Here is a 10,287-nt window from a genome sequence, read left to right as displayed (position 1 = left end):
GCATTAGACCGTCCAAAATGCATTACCTCACATTTGTCCGGATTAAACTCCATCTGCCATCTCTCCGCCCAAGTCTCCAGACAATCTAAATCCTGCTGTATCATCCGACAGTCCTCATCGCTATCCGCAATTCCACGAACCTTTGTGTCGTCTGCAAACTTACTAATCAGACCAGTTACATTTTCCTCCAAATCATTTATGTATACTACAAAGAGCAAAGGTCCCAGCACTGATCCCTGTGGGACACCACTGGTCACAGCCCTCCAATTAGAAAAGCATCCCTCCATTGCTACTCTCTGCCTTCTATGGCCTAGCCAGTTCTGTATCCACCGTGCCAGCTCACCCCTGATCCCGTGTGACTTCACCTTTTGTACTAGTCTACCATGAGGGACCTTGTAAAAGGCCTTACTGAAGTCCATATAGACAACATCTACTGCCCTACCTGCATCAATCATCTTAGTGACCTCCTCGAAAAACTCTATCAAGTTAGTGAGACACGACCTCCCCTTCACAAAACCGTGCTACCTCTCACTAATACGTCCATTTGCTTCCAAAAGGGAGTAGATCCTGTCTCGAAGAATTCTCTCCAGTAATTTCCCTACCACTGAAGTAAGGCTCACCGGCCTGTAGTTCCCGGGATTATCCTTGCTACCCTTCTTAAACAGAGGAACAACATTGGCTATTCTCCAGTCCTCCGGGACATCCCCTGAAGACAGCGAGTATCCAAAGATTTCTGTCAAGGCCTCAGCAATTTCCTCTCCAGCCTCCTTCAGTATTCTGGGGTAGATCCCATCAGGCCCTGGGGACTTATCTACCTTAATATTTTTTAAGACACCCAACACCTCGTCTTTTTGGATCACAATGTGACCCAGGTTATCTACACCCCCTTCTCCAGACTCAACATCTACCAATTCCTTCTCTTTGGTGAATACTGATGCAAAGTATTCATTTAGTACCTCGCCCATTTCCTCTGGCTCCACACATAGATTCCCTTGCCTATCCTTCAGTGGGCCAACCCTTTCCCTGGCTACCCTCTTGCTTTTTATGTACGTGCTAAAAAGCATTGGGATTTTCCTTAACCCTATTTGCCAATGACTTTTCGTGACCCTTTCTAGCCCTCCTGACTCCTTGCTTAAGTTCCTTCCTACTTTCCTTATATTCCACGCAGGCTTCGTCTGCTCCCAGCCTTTTAGCCCTGACAAATGCCTCCTTTTTCTTTTTGACGAGGCCTACAATATCACTCGTCATCCAAGGTTCCGAAAATTGCCGTATTTATCTTTCTTCCTCACAGAAACATGCCGGTCCTGTACTCCTTTCAACTGCCACTTGAAAGCCTCCCACATGACAGATGTTGATTTGCCCTCAAACATCCGCCTCCAATCTATGTTCTTCAGTTCCAGCCTAATATTGTTATAATTAGCCTTCCCCCCAATTTAGCACATTCATCCTCGGACCACTCTTATACTTGTCCACCAGTACTTTAAAACTTACTGAATTGTGGTCACTGTTACCGAAATGCTCCCCTACTGAAACATCTACCACCTGGCCGGGCTCATTCCCCAATACCAGGTCCAGTACCGCCCCTTCCCTAGTTGGACTGTCTACATATTGTTTTAAGAAGCCCTCCTGGATGCTCCTTACAAACTCCGCCCCGTCTAAGCCCCTGGCACTAACTGAGTCCCAGTCAATATTGGGGAAGTTGAAGTCTCCCATCACCACAACACTGTTGTTTTTACTCTTTTCCAAAATCTGTCTACCTATCTGCTCCTCTATCTCCTGCTGGCTGTTGGGAGGCCTGTAGTAAACCCACAACATTGTGACTGCACCCTTCTTATTCCTGATCTCTACCCAGATAGCCTCACTGCCCTCTGAGGTGTCCTCCCGCAGTACAGCTGTGATATTCTCCCGAACCAGTAGCGCAACTCCGCCTTCCCTTTTACATCCCCCTCTATCCCGCCTGAAACATCTAAATCCTGGAACGTTTAGCTGTCAATCCTGCCCTTCCCTCAACCAGGTCTCTGTAATGGCAACAACATCATAGTTCCAAGTACTAATCCAAGCTCTAAGTTCATCTGCCTTACCCGTAATGCTCCTTGCATTAAAACATATGCACTTCAGGCCACCAGACCCGCTGTGTTCGGCAGCTTCTCCCCGTCTGCTCTGCCTCAGAGCCACACTGTCCCAATTCCCTAGTTCTCCCTCAATGCTCTCACCTTCTGACCTATTGCTCCCGTGCCCACCCCCCTGCCATACTGGTTTAAACCCTCCCGTGTAACACTAGCAAACCTCGCGGCCAGGATATTTATGCCTCTCCGGTTTAGATGCAACCCGTCCTTCGTATACAGGTCACACCTGCCCCGGAAGAGCTCCCAGTGGTCCAGATAATGGAAACCCTCCCTCCTACACCAGCTGTTTAGCCACGTGTTTATCTGCTCTATCTTCCTATCTCTAGCCTCACTGGCACGTGGCACAGGGAGTAATCCCGAGATTACAACCCTCGAGGTCCTGTCTTTTAACTTTCTGCCTAGCTCCCTGAACTCCTGCTGCAGGACCTCATGCCCCTTCCTGCCTATGTCGTTAGTACCAATATGTACAACGACCTCTGCCTGTTTGCCCTCCCCCTTCAGGATTCCCTCTACCAGTTCGGAGACATCCTGGACCCGGGCACCATGGAGGCAACATACCATCCTGGAGTCTCCTTCACGTCCACAGAAGCGCCTATCTGTGCCCCTGACTATAGAGTCCTCTATTACTATTACTCTTCTGCGCTTTGACCCTCCCTTCTGAACATCAGAGCCAGCCGTGGTGCCACTGCTCTGGCTGCTGCTGTTTTCCGCTGACAGGCTATCCCCCCCCCCCCGACAGTATCCAAAGGGGTATATCTGTTCGAGAGGGGGACAACCACAGGGGATTCCTGCACTGACTGCCTGCCCTTTCTGGTGGTCACCAATTTCTCTGCCTGCACCTTGGGTGTGACCACATTTACATAACTGCTATCTATGATGCTTTCCGCCACCTGCATGCTCCTAAGTGCATCCAATTGCTGCTCCAACCGAACCATGCGGTCTGCGAGGAGCTCCAGTTGGGTGCACTTTCTGCAGATGAAACCATCCGGGACGCTGGAAGCCTCACGGACCTGCCACATCTCACAGTCAGAGCACAGCACCCCTCTAACTGACATTGCGTCAATTAATTAAAATTAAAATTTGTCTTTTTAAAAAAATATTTTAATAAAAATTTCAAAGTTACTGTCAACTATCTGTTTCCTAGCACTAGATTTCTAATAGAAATGCGATAGCTAACTATAATACTCTCCTATCTCTGGCTTAGATATCCCTCTAAATTATAATTAAGTTATTATGTTTAATTAGTTACCAATTACTCAAATTTTTTTTAAATTTAGGGTAGAATCCGAACCAGCCACTCAGGCCACAGCTTTTCTGTGATGTCACTTCAGTTTCCCCCCGACACACACAATTTGAAAAAAGGTATAAAAGTAAAAATAAGTAAAAATCACTTACTTACCTTCTTACCTTCTGAGTGTCTTAGATGTTCTCAGGTTCTCTCGCTGACAGAGACTGCTCCTCCACCTCCGAACCTTGACCTGCACAATGCTAATAATATAATATGGCACTTACCTTACACCAATGGGTCTTATTATTAGGTTAGAGGAGAAGGGCGGGTGGGGGACACTACACGTGTAGTGTCTCGGGTTTCCTCTCCACCAGAATTTATTTGTTGGGGGGGGGGGCTTCCCAGAGGTCCGCGGGTCGAACTTCCGGCTCCCGCCTTATATATAAACAAATAAAACAGAAAAGATGAATAGACACGGGACCAGGTAAGGCTGGTTAAAGTAAGTACTCACCTCCCAGAAGGCCCCTGCGCACCGCTGCCGCCCAAATCCAAAGGGCTGCTCCTGTAAAGGTAAGTGGTTTTAACGTCTCTACTCACCTCCCAGAGGGCCCCTGCGCACGGCTGCCGCCGAAATCCAAAGGGCTGCTCCTGTAAACGCGAGGCTTTTTAAAATAAGTACTCACCTCCCAGAAGGCCCCTGCGCACCGCTGCCGCCGACTGGAGAATTGCATCCTGACGACTGGAATCTCTCTCCACAGCTGCTTCCGGTGCTGCTTCCGCAGACAAGTCGCCGAGAGAAATCCTCCAGTGTCCAAACAGGTGAACGTTCATCCAGTAGAGGGAGAAGAGTGTTCTGGGAGAAGTCAACTTAGTCACCTCGACTGCACTGTGGGTCGCTGAAGAACAGGTGTCAAGGAGCGGATCAGACTGAAAGCAAAACTTTGATACTAATAAAGAAAAAGGCAGATATGTTGCTGATAAATAGCGACTTGTTTGCTTTTGGTGTGAATTAGAAAATAAATAGCAGAGAATGGTTTCGATCCATTGACCTCTGGGTTATGGGCCCAGCACGCTGCCGCTGCGCCACTCTGCTCGTGATTGACTCTTTCCGGGGTCGGACTTGAGGTAAAGTTTGAAGAAATCAGTAACAGCGTGATCAATGTTCCCAGAGAGGTGAATCTGTCGCCCCGAACGTCATTCTATGAAGGTGATTGCAGTCACTCCCCACTTTCCCATCAGAACAACGTCACAGAAGAAATCACATCACCTTCACAGAACAACCATTCAGCACGAAACTAAATTAGCTGAACCATGCTGACCAGTATCAGTGTGCTCAAACGTGTGTTCTTGTTGAAAGAAAAAATGAGGAAGTGAATAGTTGTGTGACTGCCGCAGGGCAGTAATGACGTACCTCCTGGTTTGAGGAGCAGAGTGCGGTAGGGAAACCGTGCTGGGCCATTACCCTGGGGACGAGGAATCGAGGCTGTTCTCTTCTATTCACATTCTCCCTCGCACCAAAAGTAAACAGAACTCACGTTCCTGTTTGCTTTGCAGCAAACACCTATCAGAAATTTCTTGCAGTCTCGTCCCGACATTAGTCCCAAGAATGAAGGAGACAGCATGACACAGTGCAACATTGTAAAGCTCACACATAGGGAACCACGGAGAAAATGCTTTAAAGTCTCAGCAGGCCTGGCAGCATCTGCAGGGAGAGAAAAGAGCTAACGTTTCTAGTCCACGTGACAATTTGTCAAAGCTGCACTTGAAACGTTATCCAGTAGTACTCCACAGAGGGGCAATATTGATATATAACGATATCCAGTAATACCTCACAGTGAGGCAATAAGGAAATAAGGTTTATCGAGCAATAAATCACAATAGAAACCGAGTTCCCAACTTCCTCTCTCGGACGGATGTGAACACTCAAACCAACCACACTATTTATAAGTCGAGAAGACGAATTTTACCCTGGGTCCTGGGATCAATCTGAATTCCTCAACCAGAGTAACTGAAGCAGATTATCGAGTCATTAACTGGGCTTTTGCCTGTGGGGTCTTGCTGTGCGTATCCCATGACCTCAGGCCAACGCTTTTCCGATGATCTTCCTGAGGTTGAAAATCTTGCTGGAGAAATTAAATCTCGTGGAGGAAAAGTCAATGTCAGGAGTGGGATTCTAACCCACGTCTCCAAAAGAGAATGCGAGCTGAACGCAGCATCTTAGACCGCCTGGCCATCCTGATGCGTCGTCGTCAAAACAAATCTCCGTGCACAAATCGACTTAAATTCAATCTTCATCGTCGTTTCATTTCAAACAAGAAATGCGTTTCCTCCTTTTGAACCCCAGCCAGAGTCCTGTATCTGAGTGCCATCCTTCTCCAAGCCGCTGGGGGTTAAGCAGCTTCTCATTGCTGCATTGATCAGTTGCTTCGATCAACAAGGATCGAATTCCGGCTCTATCCGTTCCTCACACGAAGGCACTGAGAGTCTGTGATCGGAGCGACGTGAAGTATCCAACTGTAGAGTTGCATCCTGACGACTGGAATCTCTCTCCACAGCTGCTTCCGGTGCTGCTTCCACAGACAAGTCGCCGAGAGAAATCCTCCAGTGTCCAAACAGGTGAACGTTCATCCAGTAGAGGGAGAAGAGTGTTCTGGGAGAAGTCAACTTAGTCACCTCGACTGCACTGTGGGTCGCTGAAAAACAGGTGTCAAGGAGCGGATCAGACTGAAAGCAAAACTTTAATACTAATAAAGAAAAAGGCAGATGTGTTGCTGACAAATAGCGACTTGTTTGCTTTTGGTGTGAATTAGAAAATAAATAGCAGAGAATGGTTTCGATCCATTCACCTCTGGGTTATGGGCCAAGCACGCTGCCGCTGCGCCACTCTGCTCGTGGTTGATTCTTTCTGGGGTCGGACTTGAGGTAAAGTTTGAAGAAGTCAGTAACAGCGTGATCAATGTTCCCAGAGCGGTGAATCTGTCGCGCCGAACGTCATTCTATGAAGATGATTGCAGTCACTCCCCACTTTCCCATCAGAACAACGTCACAGAAGAAATCACATCACCTTCACAGAACAACCATTCAGCACGAAACTAAGTTATCTGAACCATGCTGACCAGAATCAGTGTGCTCAAACGTGTATTCTTGTTGAAAGAAAAAATGAGGAAGTGAATAGTTGTGTGACTGCCGCAGGGCAGTAATGACGTACCTCCTGGTTTAAGGAGCAGAGTGCGGTAGGGAAACCGTGCTGGGCCATTACCCTGAGAACGAGGAATCGAGGCTGTTCTCTTCTATTTACATTCTCCCTCGCACCAAAAGTAAACAGAACTCACGTTCCTGTTTGCTTTGCAGCAAATACCTATCAGAAATTTCTTGCAGTCTCATCCCGACATTAGTCCCAAGAATGAAGGAGACAGCATGACACAGTGCAACATTGTAAAGCTCACACATAGGGAACCACGGAGAAAATGCTTTAAAGTCTCAGCAGGCCTGGCAGCATCTGAAGGGAGAGAAAAGAGCTAACGTTTCTAATCCACGTGACAATTTGTCAAAGCTGCACGGGAACCGTTATCCAGTAGTACTCCACAGAGGGGCAATATTGATATATAACGATATCCAGTAATACCGCACCGTGGGGCAATAAGGAAATGAGGCTTATCGAGCAATAAATCACAATAGAAACCGAGTTCCCAACTTCCCCTCTCGGACGGATGTGAACAATCCAACCAGCCACACTATTTATAAGAAGAGAAGACGAATTTTACCCGGAGTCCTGGGATCACTATAAATTCCTCAACCAGAGTAACTGAAGCAGATTATCGAGTCATTAGCTGGGCTTTTGCATGTTGGGTCTTGCTGTGCGTATTTAAGCAGGAATCTCAAGTCCTGAGACCAAAACTTTCCCATTCAATTGGAGGAATTGGATCTTCGTGAGGTTGAAAATATCGCTGTAGAAATTTAACCTCGTGGAGGAAAAGTCAATATCAGGAGTGGGATTTGAACCCACGTCTCTAGAAAAGACTGCAACCTGAACGCAGCGCCTTGGACCACTCGGCCATCCTGATGCGCTGGCATCAAAACTACGATCCGTGCACAAATCGACTTAAATTCTATCTTTATCGTCATTTCTTTTCAAACAAGATATGCTTTTCCTACCTTTGAATGCCAGCCAGTCTCCTCTATGTGAGTGTCCTCCTTGTCCAAGCCGCTGGAGGTTAAGGAGCTTCTCATTGCTTCATTGGCCAGTTTGCTTCAATCAACAAGTACCGAATCTCCGCTCTATCTGTTCCTCACACGAAGATGTTGAGAGACTAAGATCTGAACGATGTGAAGCATCCAATTGGACAGTTGCATTCTGGCGAAGGCAATCTCTTTCCGCAGCTGCTTCCGGTGCTGCTTTCACAGAAAAGTAACCGAAGAACCCCTCCAGTGTCCAAACAGGTGAACGTTCATCCAGTAGACGCGCCAGAAGAGTGTTCTGGGAGAAGGCAACTTGGTCATCTCGACTATACTGTGGGTAGCTGAAGAACAGGTGTCAAAGAGCGGATCTAACTGAAATCACCATTTTGATACTAATAAAGAAAAAGGCAGATGTGCTGCTGACAATACGCCACATGTTTCCGTTTGGTGTGAGTGAGAATATAAATAGCAGAGGATGGTTTCGATCCATCGACCTCTGGGTTATGGGCCCAGCACGCTTCCGCTGCGCCACTCTGCTCGTGGGTGATGTTTTTCGGCGTCGGTCTTGAGGCAAAGTTTGAAGAAATCAGTAACAACGTGAACAACGTTCCCAAAGAGGTGAAACTTTCTTCCCGAACTTCATTCTATGAAGGTGATTCCAGTCACTCCCACTTTCCCATCAGAACAACGTCACAGAAGAAATCACATCACCTTCACAGAACAACCATTGACACGAAGGTAAATTAACTGAAATATGCTGACCAGAATCAGTGTGCTCAAAAGTGTGTTCTTGTTGAAAGAATAAATGAGGAAGTGAATAGTTGTGTGACTACCGCAGGGCAGTAATGTTGTGTCTCCTGGTTTAAGGAGCAGAGTGCCGCAGCGGAAGCGTGCGGATTAGCCTGTGGTCGAGGATTCGAGGCTGTTCTCTGCTATTTCCATTCTCCGTCACACCAAAAGTAAACGTAACGTACGTTCCTGTTTGCTTTGAAGCAAATACCTATCAGAATGTTTCTTGCAGTCTCATCCCGACATTAGTCCCAGGAATGAAGAAGACAGCATGACACGTTACAACATTGTAAAGCTCACACAGAGGGAACCACGGAGAAAATGTTTTAAAGTCTCAGCAGGTCTGACAGCATCTGCAGGGAGAGAAAAGAGCTAACGTTTCTAGTCCACGTGACAATTTGTCAAAGCTGCACGGGAAACGTTATCGAGTAGTACTCCACAGAGGGGCAATATAGATATATAACGATATCCAGTAATACCGCACCGTGGGGCAATAAGGAAATGAGGCTTATCGAGCAATAAATCACAATAGAAACCGAGTTCCCAACTTCCCCTCTCGGACGGATGTGAACAATCCAACCAGCCACACTATTTATAAGAAGAGAAGACGAATTTTACCCGGAGTCCTGGGATCACTATAAATTCCTCAACCAGAGTAACTGAAGCAGATTATCGAGTCATTAGCTGGGCTTTTGCATGTTGGGTCTTGCTGTGCGTATTTAAGCAGGAATCTCAAGTCCTGAGACCAAAACTTTCCCATTCAATTGGAGGAATTGGATCTTCGTGAGGTTGAAAATATCGCTGTAGAAATTTAACCTCGTGGAGGAAAAGTCAATATCAGGAGTGGGATTTGAACCCACGTCTCTAGAAAAGACTGCAACCTGAACGCAGCGCCTTGGACCACTCGGCCATCCTGATGCGCTGGCATCAAAACTACGATCCGTGCACAAATCGACTTAAATTCTATCTTTATCGTCATTTCTTTTCAAACAAGATATGCTTTTCCTACCTTTGAATGCCAGCCAGTCTCCTCTATGTGAGTGTCCTCCTTGTCCAAGCCGCTGGAGGTTAAGGAGCTTCTCATTGCTTCATTGGCCAGTTTGCTTCAATCAACAAGTACCGAATCTCCGCTCTATCTGTTCCTCACACGAAGATGTTGAGAGACTAAGATCTGAACGATGTGAAGCATCCAATTGGACAGTTGCATTCTGGCGAAGGCAATCTCTTTCCGCAGCTGCTTCCGGTGCTGCTTTCACAGAAAAGTAACCGAAGAACCCCTCCAGTGTCCAAACAGGTGAACGTTCATCCAGTAGACGCGCCAGAAGAGTGTTCTGGGAGAAGGCAACTTGGTCATCTCGACTATACTGTGGGTAGCTGAAGAACAGGTGTCAAAGAGCGGATCTAACTGAAATCACCATTTTGATACTAATAAAGAAAAAGGCAGATGTGCTGCTGACAATACGCCACATGTTTCCGTTTGGTGTGAGTGAGAATATAAATAGCAGAGGATGGTTTCGATCCATCGACCTCTGGGTTATGGGCCCAGCACGCTTCCGCTGCGCCACTCTGCTCGTGGGTGATGTTTTTCGGCGTCGGTCTTGAGGCAAAGTTTGAAGAAATCAGTAACAACGTGAACAACGTTCCCAAAGAGGTGAAACTTTCTTCCCGAACTTCATTCTATGAAGGTGATTCCAGTCACTCCCACTTTCCCATCAGAACAACGTCACAGAAGAAATCACATCACCTTCACAGAACAACCATTGACACGAAGGTAAATTAACTGAAATATGCTGACCAGAATCAGTGTGCTCAAAAGTGTGTTCTTGTTGAAAGAATAAATGAGGAAGTGAATAGTTGTGTGACTACCGCAGGGCAGTAATGTTGTGTCTCCTGGTTTAAGGAGCAGAGTGCCGCAGCGGAAGCGTGCGGATTAGCCTGTGGTCGAGGATTCGAGGCTGTTCTCTG

The 10,287-nt window shown here is 46.9% G+C and overlaps 5 non-coding genes across 5 annotated transcripts; all 5 read right to left on the bottom strand.

The window, feature by feature from the left end:
- Positions 1-4,375: 4,375 nt before the first annotated feature.
- Positions 4,376-4,447, bottom strand: trnam-cau (transfer RNA methionine (anticodon CAU)). Its single transcript has one exon. It is a non-coding gene; the product is annotated as a tRNA-Met (tRNA).
- A 2,888-nt stretch (positions 4,448-7,335) lies between these two features.
- Positions 7,336-7,418, bottom strand: trnal-cag (transfer RNA leucine (anticodon CAG)). Its single transcript has one exon. It is a non-coding gene; the product is annotated as a tRNA-Leu (tRNA).
- Positions 7,419-7,999: 581 nt separating this feature from the next.
- trnam-cau (transfer RNA methionine (anticodon CAU)) lies at positions 8,000-8,071 on the bottom strand. The gene has a single exon. It is a non-coding gene; the product is annotated as a tRNA-Met (tRNA).
- Positions 8,072-9,157: 1,086 nt separating this feature from the next.
- trnal-cag (transfer RNA leucine (anticodon CAG)) lies at positions 9,158-9,240 on the bottom strand. Its single transcript has one exon. It is a non-coding gene; the product is annotated as a tRNA-Leu (tRNA).
- Positions 9,241-9,821: 581 nt separating this feature from the next.
- Positions 9,822-9,893, bottom strand: trnam-cau (transfer RNA methionine (anticodon CAU)). Its single transcript has one exon. It is a non-coding gene; the product is annotated as a tRNA-Met (tRNA).
- Between the last annotated feature and the right edge of the window lie 394 nt (positions 9,894-10,287).

The sequence above is a fragment of the Scyliorhinus torazame genome, chromosome 24, assembly GCF_047496885.1.
Source record: "Scyliorhinus torazame isolate Kashiwa2021f chromosome 24, sScyTor2.1, whole genome shotgun sequence".
In the NCBI taxonomy this organism is placed as follows: Eukaryota; Metazoa; Chordata; class Chondrichthyes; order Carcharhiniformes; family Scyliorhinidae; genus Scyliorhinus; species Scyliorhinus torazame.
This window is presented reverse-complemented; position numbering and strand designations above follow the sequence as displayed.